Raw genomic sequence first — 16,467 nt, 5'->3', positions numbered from 1 at the left:
GGTTGCGGTGTATGTGAGCATGTATGTGTCTGTGGTGTGTGTGTATTGTGCATGCATGTGTGCCTGGTGCGAGTCGTGTATGTTGCATGTGTGTTGCATGGGTGTGGTACGTGTGCTGTGAATGTGTGTGTGCATGTATGTATGTGAGCATATGTGTGTGTGCTGTACATGCCTGTATGCATGGTGTGAGTCTGTGTGCAGTGCATGGGTGTGGTATGTGGGGTGTGAATGTCAGTATGTGCAAGTGTGTATGTAAGCATGTGTGTGTATGTATTGTGCATGCCTGTATGCATGGTGTGAGTCTGTCTGTAGTGTGTGGTATGGTATGTGTGGTGTGAATGTGTGTGCATGTGTGTATGTGAGCATGTGAGGGGTGTTTGTGTGTGTGTGGGCGTGTGTGTGCATGGGACGTGTATAGGGGATGTGTGTATGGACACTGGTGGGCAGCCTCTAAGATGACTCCAGTGATCCCTGCCTCCTTGGAGAATGCCCCTCTTCTGAATGCAGGTTGAACCCCGTGACTTGCTTCTAATGAATAAAATGTAGAAAAAGTTGATGGATATCACTTCCAAGATAAGGTCACAGAAAGACGATGCCTTCTGTCTCGGGCGCTCCATCAGCCTCTCCCCCTCAATTGCTCTAATGGAAGCCAGCTGCCACGCTGTAAGCTGCCCTGGGGAGGGACTGGTCTATGACTCTCCAGCAGGCAGTGAGGACCCAAGGCTGCCAATAACCATGTGAGTGAACTTGGAGGCGGGTCCCACAGCCCCAGGCAAGCCTTGAAGTGCCAGCCCGCCCAGAGCCTGTGAGGGCTCTGCCTTGAGCCAGGGTGCCTGGCTCTGCCATGGCCAAATTCTTGACCCTTAAAACTGTGAGTTAGCAAATGTTTTGTTGTCATAAGTTGGTAAGTTTGAAGGTAATTTGTTACAGAGTGATAGATACTCTAACAGGTTTTGGCTTATATCCACGGTAATTATTGATTCCGTCCCTTTGTGTTTGGAACTAGGCTTTTAATTCTGAGATAAGTACAGATTTACATGAAGTTGTAGGAAATAATACACAGTGACCTCGTGTGCCCTTTACCAAGTTCCCCTCCATGGTAACATCTAGCAAAAATATGTATACACTACATACAATGCAACGAGCATATAATAAAATGTAACCATCAGGATACTGATGACAATATGTGCAAAATCCAGGCTACTTCCATCACTACAAGGATCCTTCCTGTTGCCTCTTACAGCCACATCCATAATCACTGGCAGCTAGGAGTCTTCTCTCCATTTTTGTAACTGTGTTGATTCAGTGTTACAGAAATTGAATCATACAGTATGTAACCTTTGGGGACTGACGTTTTTCACTTACACAATCCTCTGGAGACTCTACCAGATGGTTGCATAGATCAATAGTTTGTTCTTTTACTGCTGAGTAGTAAGTGTTCCATGGCGTGGTTATGGATGTACCACAGTTATTTAATAATCCACCCACAAAGGCCACGTGGGTTGTTTCCAGCTTTGAACTATGATGAATAAAGCATACCCATTAGTACGACTATTATCAAAAATGCAGAAAATAACAAGTGTTGGCAAGGATGAGGAGAAGTTGGAACCCTTGCACACTGTTGGTAGGAATGCAAAATGCTGCAGCTGCTATGGAAAACAGTATGGCAGTTCCTTAAAAAGTAAATATAGAATTATTACCGTATGATCCAGGGATTCCACTTCTGGGCATATACTCCAGAAACTGGGGAAGAGGGGGGACTCAAACAGATATTTGCACAGCCATGTTTATGCCAGCACTACTCCCAATAGCTAAAAAGTGGAAGCAACCCAAATGCCCCTCATTAGATGAGCGGAAAAACAAAATAATATATACAGACAATGGAATACGATTCAGCCTTTGAAAAGGATGGACATTCTGACACATGCTACCACGTGGATGAACCTTGTGAACGTTACGTTAAGTGAAATAAGCCAGTCTCGAAAACACAAACACTACATGATTCCACTTATATGAGGTCCATAGAGTCCAGAAGTCCCCCTTTATCTGCTGTTTTGCTTTCCATGGTTTCAGTTGCAAGCAGCCAACCACAGTTCAAAAATACTAAATGAAAAATTCCAGAAACAGGCAACTCATAAGTCACATGTGCCACTCTGAGTAGCATGATGAAATCTCATGTTGTCCCTGCCCAGATGTGAATCATCCCTTTGTTCAGCATATCCATGCTGTATGTGCTACCCACCTGCTAGTCACTTCATATCTGTCTCAGTTATCAGATAGAAGAAACATAGTATATATAGGGTTTGGTATTATCTGTAGTTATAGGCATCTCCCGGGGATCTTGGAATGTATGTCCTTCAGATAAGGGGGGACTACTGTAGTCAAATTTACAGTCAGAAAACAGAATGGTGGTTGCCAGGGGTTGGGGGCAGGGAGGGTTGAAGAGTTGTTGTTTAACAGGTATAGAGTTTCAGTTTTGCAAGATAAAAAGAGTTCTAGAGATTGGTTGTACAACAATGTGAATATACTTAGCACTACTATACACTGGGAAGTGGCTAAGACGGTACATTTTATGTTATATGTATTTTATCACAATTAAAATGAAAATTGGGTAGACTGATTCCTCTCACTTTGTTCTCCTTTTTAAAATTGTTTTAGCAATTTTAGTGCCTTTGCCTTTCCATATACATTTTAGAATAATCTTGTCTATATCTACAAAAAATATTGCTGAGATGGATAGGCATTGTGTTAAACCTATATATCAATTTCAGTAAAATTGGTATCTTTACTACATTCCACTTTTTAAAAATTTCTGCTCTCATCTTTATTATCTCTTTCTGTGTGTTGTTTTTTTTTTTTATTTTGCTCTTCTATTTTTCAGTTCTTGAGCTGGGAGCTTAGGTTACTTATCCGAGACTTTTCATCCCTGTTAACATATGCAGTTAGTGTCATACATTTCTCTCTCATAACTGCTTTAGCTGTATCCCAACAATTCTATTTTCATTTTTATTCAGTTCAAAGTATTTTTATTTCCCCCGAGACTTCTTCTTTCACCCATGGATTATTTAGAAGTATGTTGTTTTGTTTCCTAGTGTTTGGAGATTTTTCTGTTATTGTGCTGTTATTCATAACCTAGTTTGATTCCACTGTGATCAAAGAACAAGTGCATGACTTTAATTATTTTTAAAATTGTTGAGATTTGTTTTATGGTGAAGGATACATTCTATCTTGTAACCTGCCTATATTACAACATTTGAAGTGAGTTTCTTATAGACAACATATAATTGGGTCATGCTTTTTAATCCATCCTATCACTTTCTGTATTTTAGTGTATTTAATTTATACATTAATGTAATTATTAATATTTTAGGGCTTAACTCTGCTATTTTAATTCTTTATTTCTTTTTTTTCTTGTTTTCTCTCTCTCTTTCCGGGGTCATTTATATTTTTCTGCCTTCTTACAGATTACTTGAATATTTTTACAATTCCATTTTGATGTATCTGTAGTGTGTAAAATGTGCCTCTCTGTACAGCATTTTTAGTGGTTGATGTAGGTACTATATTATATTTACACAATATCACAGGCTATTGGTGTTATCCTTTTATTAGGTAGAGTGAAATAAAGAACTCTTGCCTATCTTTAAGAACCTTCATTCCCCAGTTTATATTAGGTTGGTGCAAAATAATTACAGTTTTTGCCATTACTTTCAATAATTGTCATAAATATATCCTCTGCATATATTTAGAACCATATCAAATGATACCATAATTTTTGCTTCAACCATCAAGTGTAATTTATAAGACTCGAGGAAAAAGAAACTGCCTACTATATTTATTCATATTTTTATTTACTTTGCTCATCATTTTTTCTTCTTGATGTTGTAAGGTTCCTTTTTATCACTTCCTTTCTGTTTAGAGAACTCTTTTTAGCTATTTTGTTAGGATAGGTCTGCTGCTGATACATTCTCTCAGTTTTCCTTCATCTGAGAATGTCTTCATTTCTCCTTCCTTCTTGAAAGGTATTTTTATGGGTATAGAATTTTGGGATGACAGTTTTTTGCTCTTAGTAGCTGAAAAATATTGTGTCATTTCCTCCTGGCTTCCATGGTTTCTGATGACAAATCCACTGTCATTCGAATTGTTTTTCCCTTCCAGGTTGGGTGTTCTTTTCCCCTGGCTGTTTTCAGAAATGTTTTGTTTTTTGCTTTGCAGAAGTTTAATTATGATGCATGTTGGCACAGATTTCTTTAGGTTTATCCTGTTGGAGCATCTTTCAGCTTCTTGAATCTGCAGGTTTATGTATCTTAACAATTTGGGTCATTTTCAGCCATTATTTCTTCATGTACTTTTCAGCCTCTCCCCCTTTCACCTCTCCTGCAGGGCCAAAATGACACAAAATTTAGACTTTTCTTATAATCCCAGAAGTCCCTGAGGCGCTGGTTCACTTTTTGTTGTTGCTGTTGTTGTTGTTGTTTTATTATTCTTCTACTTTCTCCATGTTGTTCGGGTTGGATTATTTCCATTGTTCCATCTTCCATTTCGCAGTTCTTTCCTGTGTCCATTTCATTCTGCTGTTGAGCTCATTTCACTGTGCTTTTAAAATTTCAATTATATTTTTCAGTTCCAAAATGTCTATTTGAGGCTGGGTGTGGGGGCGCATGCCTGTAAACCCAGCACTTTGGGAGGCTGAGGTGGGTGGATCACTTGAGGTCAGGAGTTCGAGACCAGCCTGGCCAACATGGTGAAACCCTGCCTCTACTAAAAATACAAAAATTAGCCGGGCATGGTGGCGGGTGCCTGTAATCTCAGCTACTCGGGAGGCTGAGGCAGGAGAATCGTTTGAACCCGGGAGGCAGAGGTTGCAGTAAGCCAAGATCATGCCACTGCACTCCAGCCTGGGCAACAGAGGGAGACTCCATCTCAAATAAATAAATAAATAAATAAATAAATAATAAAATGTCTATTCATTTTTTTTTCTTTATATCTCTATTGCCTTGCTGAGGCTTTCTATTTCTTTGCTGAGGCTTTCTTTGTTTTCCTTTAAGTGTGTTCGTAATTGTTTATTGAAGCATTTTCATCGCTGCTGTTTTAAAACCTTTGTCAAATAATTCCAACATCTCTGTCAATTTGTATGGCATGCAGTGATTGTCTTTTCATCCATTGTGTGATCCTCTCCATTTTTAGTAGAATAAGTGATTTTCTATTAAATTCTGGACATTTTCGTATTATGTCATGAGATTCTGGGCCTAACTTAAGCCCTCTGTTTTAGCTGTAGGGTAGATTTGCTGGTGATAAATTATTTTCTTTTTCCTAGTGATATCACTCTGGCAGGGGATGGGAAGGAAGGAGACACCATTCTTCCCTTCCGAGTGACACCCAGGTTTTGCACTCACTCACCCTTGATGCCTGCAGTGAGGACGGCTCCTTGTTACTGCTGGGTAGGGATGAGGATTCTGGCTCCCACATGGTCTCTGCTGGCACTGTGGTGGGTGGGGCCCCATCACTGCTAGGTGGGGGTGAAAGTCCCTGCTCTTCACTAGGGCTCCCAGTGTAAGGGGGACCTCTTTACTGCTAGGTAAAGGTTATCTTTGCTGATGTACCTGGGGTACAGCCAGATTCTTCTGTGGTATTGCTGGAGTGGAGTGGTTATTTTTTAAAAGGATTCTGTCTTGATGGACTGCCCCTATTCTTGTCCTTTGGCTAGAGCGAGCAGGCTTTTGCGGTTGTTTCTTTGTGTGCATCCACTGACATTTCCAGATTGCTTGCTTCTTCAGTTTCAAATCTAGGAACTATGAAGACAAAAGAAAACCCAGGAAACTCACCACCAAGCTGTTTCTTGGGTGCTGAGGTCAGCCTGTTTTCCCTCTGCACCTTGGGAGTCGTCCTAGGTTTGTTCTATGTATAATGTCCACAGTAGGTAGTTGAAATTAGTAGAAGAAATAGGGAAAATTATCCATCTTCCTGGAAGCAAAAGTTCTTACTGACGTGCAAATTGTTGATTTTATAATATGCCATTTTTAGCAATTCTCTCTCTCTCTCTCTCTTCTGGGGGTGGTAATAGTTTTCCTTTGATTTTTGGGGGGATTTTCAAGCTATGTAATTTTCTCATCTGCAAACAGAGATGGTTTTATTTTTTCCTCTGCTTTTCTAGTGCCTGTGCCTCTGACTCCTTTCTCTTGGCTAATTGCACTGTCTAATATTTTCAACACAATCCTAGATGGCATAAGAGATTCAGGCATTCTTGTTTTCCTCCTGTCTTTAGCCAGAGGACATATTTGTTTGCCATTGAGTACTATGCTAACTTCTGGATACATCAATTGCTATTTTTATCAAGTGTTTTTAACATGAATATGCTTGATTATGTAAAATGCCTCTTCTATTTTTGAAGTGACCAGATGACATTTCTGCTTAGCTATATTCATTTGATGGATTATATTAATATATTTTCTCATATTGAACCATCTTCCTGTTCCTGGTAAAACAACCACCTGGTCTTGATGCATTATTTTGTTACATGCTGTTTGCTTCTGCTTAATTACATTTTAGCTAAGACCTTTGTGCATCTATGTTCATAAGTGAAGTTAGTTAGTACTTTTGTCTTATAGTAAAAGTTCTGTCATATTATAGAGGTTTTACTTGCTTCATAAAAAGAATTTGGATGTTCTCCATTTTTCCCTATACTCTGAAATTATTTAAGTATCATTGCTATTAATTGATCTAATTAAAACTTGGTATATTTCCTCTGTGGTAATTGGGGTTTGAAAGGAGTTAGTGCTCTTTAACTACCTCCTCTATTTCTTTAATGGTAACTGGCCTGTTTAGATTCTCACTTTAATGGGGTCAGTTTGGGTACTTTGCAGTTTTCCAGAAAATTATCCTATCTTGGTATTTTACTTTATTTACATACAATTCTACAAAGTAATCTTATGATTAAAAAAAAATAAATTCTTCTGGATTTGATGCATTTGTCATTTCTAAGTTTTTTATATTTGTGCCCTCTTTCTCCCAAACCTCACCAGAATTTTTTTTAGATGGCCTCACAGTTTGTCTACGAACAGATTTTGGATGTATTTGCTGGTTCTATTGCATTTGTACCAACTCGTTTGAACTCATTAGTACTTTTGTTACATCTTTTTGCTGCTTTCTGTTTACTGTCTTGTTTCTTTTCTAGTTTTTTGTGTTGGATATTAATTAATTTATTTTCCTTTTTGCATTTTTAATAATATTTTTATTTGTCTAAAATTATTCTTTTATAACTGCTTTAGCCATATTCTATAAATTCTATTTTTATGAAATTCTGTCATTTCATTCTTTATTTTGTCTTTATTTTATTTTGCTGTTCCAAGAGTTGTTTAATAACATGTTTAGTGGGCAAATCTTTTTTTTTGTTAATGCTACAATTAGCTTCTAGTTCTATTGCTTGTGGTAGGAGAAGGCTGATTGTATTATTTCTATGCTTTGGATTTAATGAGATTCTCTTTGTAGCATAAGATATGGTCAATTTGGGAGATATTTCATGCACTTTTAAAAAGCAGCCGTATTCTCAATTATCAGAGTTCAGAGTTCAATATACTTCTGTAGGATCTGCCTCATTGGCCATGTCACTGAAGTCTTCTATCTTCTTACTAACGGTTTGTCTTGGATAGAGAGTGGTGTGGTGAATTCTCCAGTCCTGAGTATAATTTTATCCATTTCTCCTTGTATCTCCTGCACTTTTTACTCTTTGAAAGTGACTGTATTATTGGGCACATGTATATTAATAACTGTGATACCTTCATGGTGAATTGTAGCTTCAGTGTTATGAAAACACCTCCTTTTAAATCTCTTTTAATGCCGTGAGCTCTAACATCTACTTTGTTAGACAGCATGGCTGTTACACCTGCTTTCTTTTTGTTCACATTTTTCCCGGATATCTTAATTTGTACTTTGTTTTCTAAATTTCTTTATTTTAGGCACGTCTCATGTACACAGCACAGAGTTGGATTTCACTTTGATCATCAATGTGAAAATAATATTTCTTCCATTTATATTAAGCCCATTTTATGTATTATTTATCACTATAATCAATGTCTTTGTCTTCAGTCTGCCACAGTCATATGACACCTGCATATATGTCATATCACACACATACACAGATATTCACTCACTGCATACAACACTCAACTTGCTTTTTCTATTTGCTTTTTCTCTCATGTCTTTCAGCATCTAGAAGGGCATGAATTTTTCTTCTAATGGACATCTTTACTCTAGTAATTTTGTATTTTCACCATCCTCTCTTTTCTTAAAGAATGGCTCCCAGTTCCCTGCTGTCTTTCTAGTCTCCTTCTCCCAAAAGAACTAATCTGAAGTTACTTCTTTTTTTTTTTTTTGACGGAGTCTCGCTCTGTCACCCAGGCTGGAGTGCAGTGGCGCAATCTCGGCTCATTGCAAGTTCCGCCTCCTGGATTCATGCCATTCTCCTGCCTCAGCCTCCCGAGTAGCTGGGACTACAGGCACCCGCTACCATGCCCGGCTAATTTTTTGTATTTTTAGGGGAGACGGAGTTTCACCATGTTAGCCAGGATGACCTCAATCTCCTGACATTGTGATCCGCCCTCTTTCTCATTTAGTACTTATAATCAGTCAGATTACTCCACTTTTTACATATTCCCCTCTTCCTTTCACCCCCAATTTTGATAATTTTTCAGGTATTACGTTGTTAAAGCATATAGCCATTACATACTGCACGCTTTCCTCAAAGTCACCATTCGGTACTAGTTCTCTGGGTGCTGTTACACCATGCTAAGTAGTTCTCTGGGTGCTGTTACGCCATGCTAAGTAGTTCTCTGCGTGCTAGTACACCATGCTAAGTAGTTCTCTGGGTGCTGTTACACCATGCTAAGTAGTTCTCTGGGTCCTAGTACACCAGCTAACTAGCATCTCTGGGTGCTGGTACCCCCCATTAACTAAGAAACAGCTTCATATAACAAAAATCAGGGCAAAGTGGTGGCGGAAATATGGATAGTTAGTGTGGGGTACTAGACATTTCAGGAGGGCTTTATAGGAATAATATTCTCTGAGTTTTTATATGGATGTATGCCTGAAAGTCAGTCTGGCTGGTTGGCTCACATTGTTTTCCTTGAGTATCTTAAATATGTTTCTCCATTTTTTTTTTTCTGGTATAAAGACTTGCTGTCAAAAAGTCTGATGCAGTCTGATTCTCTTTCCTCTGTAAGATTCTGTATCTTTTTACATGAATGCCCAAATAATTGGATTTCAATCTAAAGCCCAATAATTTACCAGAATATGCTTCTGTATTGACCATTCGGGTGGAATTTCCCAAATGGAGTATGTTCTTTCCCAATATTTAAGTTTTTATTTTTATTTTTTTTTTCATTTAAGGAAGCTTTGTTTTATAAGTATTGGCTTTAGTATTCATTCTGTCCCGTGTTTTGGCTTCTGCCTCAGCATCTCCAATTATACATATGTTGAATCTTCTAGTCTTCTATGTTATTACTTTCAAATATTTTTAATGTCTTTCTTAATTTTCCTTCTTTTAAAATACTTCCTTTTCTACATTTTATATTTATCTGTTGATATTGTATGTGATGGTTATTTACTTTTGTATTTCCTCTGATTTCATCTCTCTTGTTCTAAAATGATGTTTCTTTTATTTCTAGTCATTTACTAAATTCTGTGAGCTCTATTTGTCATCTACTTATCCAGTCATCTTATTTATGTGTTATTTTAATTCTGATAGATGCTATTCTTTCACAAATTCTGTTATTTGTAAAAGAACAACATATTGTTTTTGAAAGATTAAAGTTTTTGGTTTATTGTGACCATATCTTTCTGTTGTGCCTTAGCGTCTGTAGGGATATTATTATGCTAATTGTTCCTTTTTTTACACTAACTTTGCATTTAGTCACAAGCTTTTATTGCTAGTTTAAGTGAGATGATTTTCCAGTATTATTAGAAAGAAAGAGTGGGTCAGAGTGCCTCTGTGGCTTCACAGCCCCAGGGCTTCCTCTTCTAAGGTTAACATCCAGTGTCCAAAATTACGGCCTCTTTCTTCCGAAGATCTGCTTTCCCTTCTTCCTTCCCTCACTTTTATCTGGGCCATCTTTCTTCTTCTCCCCTAGAGTCCTGTCTTAATCAGTTGAGTCTGCTACAATAAGACAATACAAACTGGGGAGTTTGAACAGTGGAAATTCACTTCTCACCATTCTGGAGGCTGGGAAGTCCAAAACCAAAGCATCAGCAGGCTCGGCCATCAGGTGAGGGCTCACTTTCTGGCTCACAGATGGCTGCCTTCCTGCTGTGTCCTCACATGAAGGAGAGAGAAAGGGTCTTGTCACCTTTCATAAGGAAACTAATCCCATTATGGGGACCCATCACAGGGACTCTACCCTCAAGACCTCATCTAAATCTGATTACCTCCCAAAGGCCCCTCCTCCAAATACTGTCACCTTGGGAATTAGAGCTTCAGCATATGAATTTTGGGGGAGACACTCACAGTCAGTTCATAGCAATTCCCTTTCCTGCTCAATTTATGTTCCTCTCTGTCTTAGTCAGTTCTGGATGCTATAACAAAATACCATAGACTGGTGGCTTAAACAACAACCATTTATTTCTGACAGTTGTGGAAGCTGGGAAGTCTAAGATTAATGTGCCAGAAGATTCAGTGTCTGAAGAGGGCCCACTTCCTGGCTGATAGATGGCTGTCTTCTTGCTGTGTCTCCACATAGTGGAAAAAGGGCTAGAGAGCTCTCTGGGGTCTATTTTACAAGGGGGCCAAACCCATTCATGACGGCTCCACCCTTATGACTTAATCACCTCCCAACCCCACCACCACCCCATATGATCACTTTGGGGTTATAGTTTCAACATGTGAATTTCAAGGGACACAAACCTTCAGACCAAGCACCGTCCCAACAGTTTCCCTATAGTGCAGTCATCCTTAGCTCTGGGCTAGAGAGGAAAGTCCACCTTCCTTCATTCATACCTCTGCCCCAGGAGCATGACGTCCAAGGTGCAGGGGAACATGCCACCCAGAGCCACAGCTCCTCTCACAGCCACACTCAAGCTGACCTGGGACTCTAATTCACTGCCAAATAGCCGTACATCACTGCTTCACCACCTAGAAACAATGATCAGATCTAGCTCATGGGGACTAAACTGAATGATGACTTTGAAAATTGTGTAAAGGGTAGTATGCTGCTCTGTCTAAGTCGCTTATCACTGGTGTCAAAGTACAGCTGTGACTTGGATTTTGACCCTTGGGTCCTCTGTAAATTGAGTTTTGCCTAAGATCTACCATCAGAGTATTGCCACACAGGGCAACGCACATCTAAATAAATGGATGGAGAAAGCCAGCCATGCAACCCACTAGACCCATCATCGGTCCACCCTCTTACACAGGCACTCAGCAAGCATCCACGGAGCACTCTGTATGCACCAGCCTGCAGTGCACCACAGCAGGCTCAATGGGGAAAAAGAGAGGCTTATAATACAACTGTAAATATTAACAAAATACAAAAGTGCCTATAAGACAAATGACTCCAAGGTGGGGAAGGTACTTTCAACGGGGTGCCAGCAGAGTGCTATGGGATCCCACAAAAATAATACATGCCCTTCACACTTAGTGTGGACTATACACCAGGCTTGTGGTCTGTGCTTTTCTTCATTTTCTGGGTGAGTACTGAACTCCAAGTCATACTACTCACTCTGGATGTGAAGAACAAGATGCAGAGAGGCTAAATGACCTTGCATGTGACTGAGCTGGAACTTGAAGTTGGTCTGACGGAGCCCCAAACTCATTCACTCATTCTGTTGCACTTTGACTCCCTGAGCTACAGCTCTCTCTCTCTTTCTCTCTCTCTCTCCCTCCCTCTTGACAATAATTCATTTATTTGCATCCATTCCAACAGATATGGAATTAAGCATCTACGCTGTGCCAGGTGCTAGGTTCTGTGAGCTGACATTTATCCCAGGAAAACACATAAAAAAAGGCAATTTAGCCAGTAAATACATGACATGTTGGAGCGTGATGAGCACGTTAAAGAAACGATAGGCAGGAGCTGGGGCTAGGGGTGTCTGCAGGGAGAGCTCTAATCCATTGAGGTGGCAGATGTGAAGGGCATCAGAGCAGAGGGCCCAATAAGAGTTGCTTGGCATTACAACCTGATCGCATGTCCTACGGCCTTGAGCGAATTCCTTAAAATGTCATTCCTTCAAGCTACCTCATGGCAAAACTTTGAAATTGGCACCAGCAATTTTTTTTATTTATACTTGCAGATATGAGTAAGTTCGTGTGTTAATCCAAATCTATAAATGGGGAAAAGTGGTGGATTTAGTGCATGTATTCAGAATGCCGGGCACCGTATCATCTGCATGCATATTAGTCAGGGCTCCCCAGAGAGGCAGCACCAAAGGGATACACGGAGAAAGAGAAGTTAAGGAATTGGCTCACACGATTGTGGAGGCTGGCAAGTGTGAATCTGCAGAGCTGCCCAGCAGGCTGGAAATTCCGGCAGGAGTCGACGCTACAGTCTTAAGTTCAAAGACAGTCTGAAGGCAGAACTCTTTCCTTCTAAGGGACTTCAGTTTTTCTCTCTTGAAGAATTCAACTGATTGAATGAGGACCACCTGTATGACGGAGAGTAATGTGCTTCACTTAAAGTCTACTGATTTAAATGCTAATCACATCTGAAAATTAACTTTACAGCAGCATCTAGACTGGTGTTTGACCAACCAACTGGGCACCCTAGCCCAGCCAAGGTGACACATAAAATTAATCATCACAGCGTTAAAAAGCGAATGCCAAAGTGACAACAGTGGAATTCTAAGATCAGGATGAATAGGAAGCAGGGGCAACTCACCTGCTTAACGTCTCACAAAGTCATCTTTCCGCTCATTGCAATGCAAGGTCATTTTGGTGGTGACAAGGCTGACATTTGAAGATGTCAGTGATTTCAACTCTAAGTGACTGTCCCTACCCCAGCCAGACAGAGTTGGACTGGCCACCTCCCAGGCTCTGCAGCAAGCGTGGGGGGCCTATACTTAGAGGCAGAGGAGCGGGAGGAGGCAATCCTCATCTTAAATGTCACAGTGATTTATAGACTATATTTCCTGAGAAAAGTGCAAAGATTTATTTCCAGGAGACAGGCCGTTTGTAAACATGCAACTCACAGGTGCGGCTGTGTGGGTCGTGAGCCCGCAGAGGCCTCCGCCTTTTGCTAGGGAAAGGAATGCCAGTGGGTCCTGGAGGCAAGAGCAAGGGCTCAGACCCAGCAGAGTCCTCAGAATAATGGCTCTTGTGTTCTTCATGTCCCCAGAGGAGCTAGGATTAAATCAACTTGTGGTACCCTACGCCACCTAGCTGGATGAAAAGTGAAGAAATGATGAGCAGGTAAGGTGATGGGCATGTTAATTAGTTTGAGTTAACCTTTCTCCAATGTATACACATATCAAAACATCCCTTTGAGCCTCATAAATACATAAAATTATTTCTGAATTTAAAATACTGCTTTTAAGTTTTTAAAAAGTGAAAGGATGAAAAGAGTAAGTGTTTAACCAGGGAGATGAAAAATGATCAATTTGTATGCTCATAATAATTTAGCTTAAAAATATATAAAGCAGTCACCAACGTTAAGCAAGAAGAAGCTAATACACCTAAAATCAACTAGGGAAATGTTAATATTTCTTTCCCAGTCATTGATAGCTGGACTGGAAATTACCACCATGAAGCCAGGAGTCAGGAAGGGCTAGAGAGAAGGAAAAGATGAGTGGGAAACGGAGGAACAGTCCTACAGAAGCAGAAAGCCATGAAAAGTGTCTTTCTCAGCCCTGGATTTGGCGCAATGAGAAAATTCTCCCCAAATATTTGAGGCCCTCTCATGTCCCGAAAAAGCTTGCTTCCCCAGAGACCTACCATAGATATCAAATCCATATGAGTTCATAACTAAAAATCACACAATTGTAGAAATAAACTAGCCAGCCAGACATAGCAAAACTCAGCCAAAACAGGAAACGAGGAGAAAAGAACAAAGTCACACTTCAGATATGTGGGCTGTCACGCACAATATGTATAGCAAATATTTCAAAAATACGACGGAATCAAAGACTTGCCTGCAATAAAATGGACAGATTCAAAAAAGAATGAAATGGAACTTCAGTGAATGAAAAATCTAACCAAGGATCTCTTATTAGTCCTACCGATTTGTCTGGAGAAGTTGTGGATTCTTGTATCATCACATCATCTACACCTCATGAAGTAACACGAGAAACTCAGGTGTCAGCCAGGGTCTTTCTGCCTCTCTGAATTTGGGAGACATTGTTCAAACCCCCATCTTCCTGGCTGCCTCTCTGCATTCATGCTCACGGGCATGGTCAGACATTCATGCCCCCAGATATACCCGAAGGCCAGAGCTCCCACCGGTTTCTCTGCAGACCCACTCACGGCCAAGCAGGCTGGAAATTCAGCAGCCTCACAGACATCGGGCATGACAGAAGAGGTGACTCTGGGGCTTGTGTCACCTTCTGCCACCTCTGGCTCCCCCCCTGCCCCCATGTCTCCTCCTCCCTCCAGAAAGATGGGTGAGTTCCTTTGTCATCATCTCACACAACAATCCATGAAGAATTGTGCTCACGCTTGCACCCTTCAGATCCCCACATTCTGCCCCAAGCAGGCTGTCAAGAAATTTCTGAGCAACAACAACGTCACCCCTTCGTCACTTCCCCTGGAAAGAACTCAGGAGACTGTGCAGAAGGAAACTTCTCTACCTCATTTCAACAGATGCCCCAGCAAATCTAGGTGCTTTTCCTGCCGTGCCGTGGTAAAATAGTGCCTGCTATGATGAGAGGGCGTCTCATCATCTGTTTTCCTGTCTGTCTCCCTGCAGGCTGTGGGCTCCGTGGGCCGGCTCTTTGCTGTACTGGCTGCCCCAATCCACAGGATAACAGAGGCGGGTGCAGGAAGCCTGAGGCCTCCTACAAGCAGCTGCAGGTTTTTGCCTCCTGTGAACCCCAATTCTGATGTCCTCACGTTCCCTCAGCTACCTGCCGACATAACTCTGCTGCCATGGAGCTGTGGTTAATGGCAAAGCTCTGCCTTGGTGCCACAAGGCTCCAGGAGCAGTCGATAATGTACACGTAAAGCAGTTGCTTTTAAAATCTTTTATGTGCCTATCATATTAAAAGCAATCCTTTGGAAATTACCAAGACATGATGCACACCTGCCTGCAATTTTTATAGCTCCTTTTTCCCCCCAAGTGAAGGATGCAAAATACTCAAAACTGAGCTTGTTTCTTTTCTTTCACAAACGGTCCTGTAGGTTCTTCGCCCTCACAATCTCTCCAGCTGGGCCTGATGCCTCCACCTCCAGGATGACTTTGTCAGTTCGGATCCTTACCGTTGCTTTCCTGGGCTCAGACCTCCTGGAAGGTTTTCTTTCTCTGATTTTGCCACTTACCCCAAACTTATTCAGTCTCTCCCTGTCCTTGCCACCAGAAGCATTTTTTTTTTTTCTGAATTTAAGCCCACTGTGTCATCCCTTGGCTTAAAACCCTGAAATATCCTTAGTCCTCCCAAAGCTGGCCCCAGGCTGCTGCTGCTGCTGCACACCCTCTGTAAGCAAACAAGCAACACTCGCGGTGTCCTCCTTCCAGCTTTGTGCCGTCTAGCGGCACCGGAGACTGGGAGGAAGAAGAACCTACAGGATCCATTCTTAAAGAAACACATCACAACCGCCCACCAGCCTCCGTTTCACTCCCGCGGATGCTGGAAACGTCTGACGCTGGGCCAGCCGCCTCCTTCCGCACCTTCAGTGTGGCCATCCCAGGAGGCTCTGACACTCCACGGACGATGGGTCACTGGGCTCCATCATCGTCATCAAACGCACACACACTCCTCCCATGCACACGCACACTGACACATGTTCACACACGCTCACCTCACTTTCAGCTGAGGCCGCACTTCACGTTTCCGAGAGAAAGCAGGCGAGGCAGCAGGAGCTCTCAGGGATAACTGGCTCGTCAGCTTGCCTGTGCCCCAGGGCACCTAGAGAGTGGGTACGTGACTTCCGGGGTGTCTGTGAGGGCGTTTCTGGAAGAGCTTAGCGTTTGCCTTGGCGGACTGAACACAGCAGCTGGCCCCTCCCCAAGGTGGGTGGGCCTCGTCCAATCTGTGGAAGCCGGAATAGGACAAAAAGGTGGAGGGCGTTTGGATTCTCTCCGCCTGACCCAAGGCAGGCATCCGTTTCCTCTGGCCGTTGGTACTCCTGGTTCTCAGGGATTCAGACTCTGACTGGCGTCCACTCCATTGGATCCCGGCCCTCAGGTCTTGCAACTTGCACTGCCAGCATTCCTGGGTGTCCGGCTTGCGGACAGCAGATCGTGGGACTTCTCAGCCTCCAGAATTGCACGAAGTGTCTCCTTACGAATCTCTTCCTATGTACGTGTATCCTATTGGCTCTGTTTCTCTGCAGAA

General features: G+C 41.7%; 1 protein-coding gene across 1 annotated transcript in view; it reads right to left on the bottom strand.

Annotated features, from left to right (window-relative positions):
* Positions 1-16,108, bottom strand: part of LOC103785081 (uncharacterized) — a 434,732-nt gene extending 418,624 nt beyond the window's left edge. Inside the window, exons 1-2 of the mRNA XM_063603246.1 lie at positions 15,932-16,108; positions 12,454-12,627 (exon numbers count right to left, since the gene is read on the bottom strand). The gene's annotated coding sequence lies outside the window, so the exon portion shown is untranslated. The remainder of the gene's footprint in view (positions 1-12,453; positions 12,628-15,931) is intronic.
* Positions 16,109-16,467: the final 359 nt, after the last annotated feature.

The sequence above is a fragment of the Pan paniscus genome, chromosome 23 (genome assembly GCF_029289425.2).
Source record: "Pan paniscus chromosome 23, NHGRI_mPanPan1-v2.0_pri, whole genome shotgun sequence".
Classification (NCBI taxonomy): domain Eukaryota; kingdom Metazoa; phylum Chordata; class Mammalia; order Primates; family Hominidae; genus Pan; species Pan paniscus.
The sequence above is the reverse complement of the archived record's forward strand: the minus strand, read 5'-3'. Positions and strand labels throughout refer to the sequence as shown.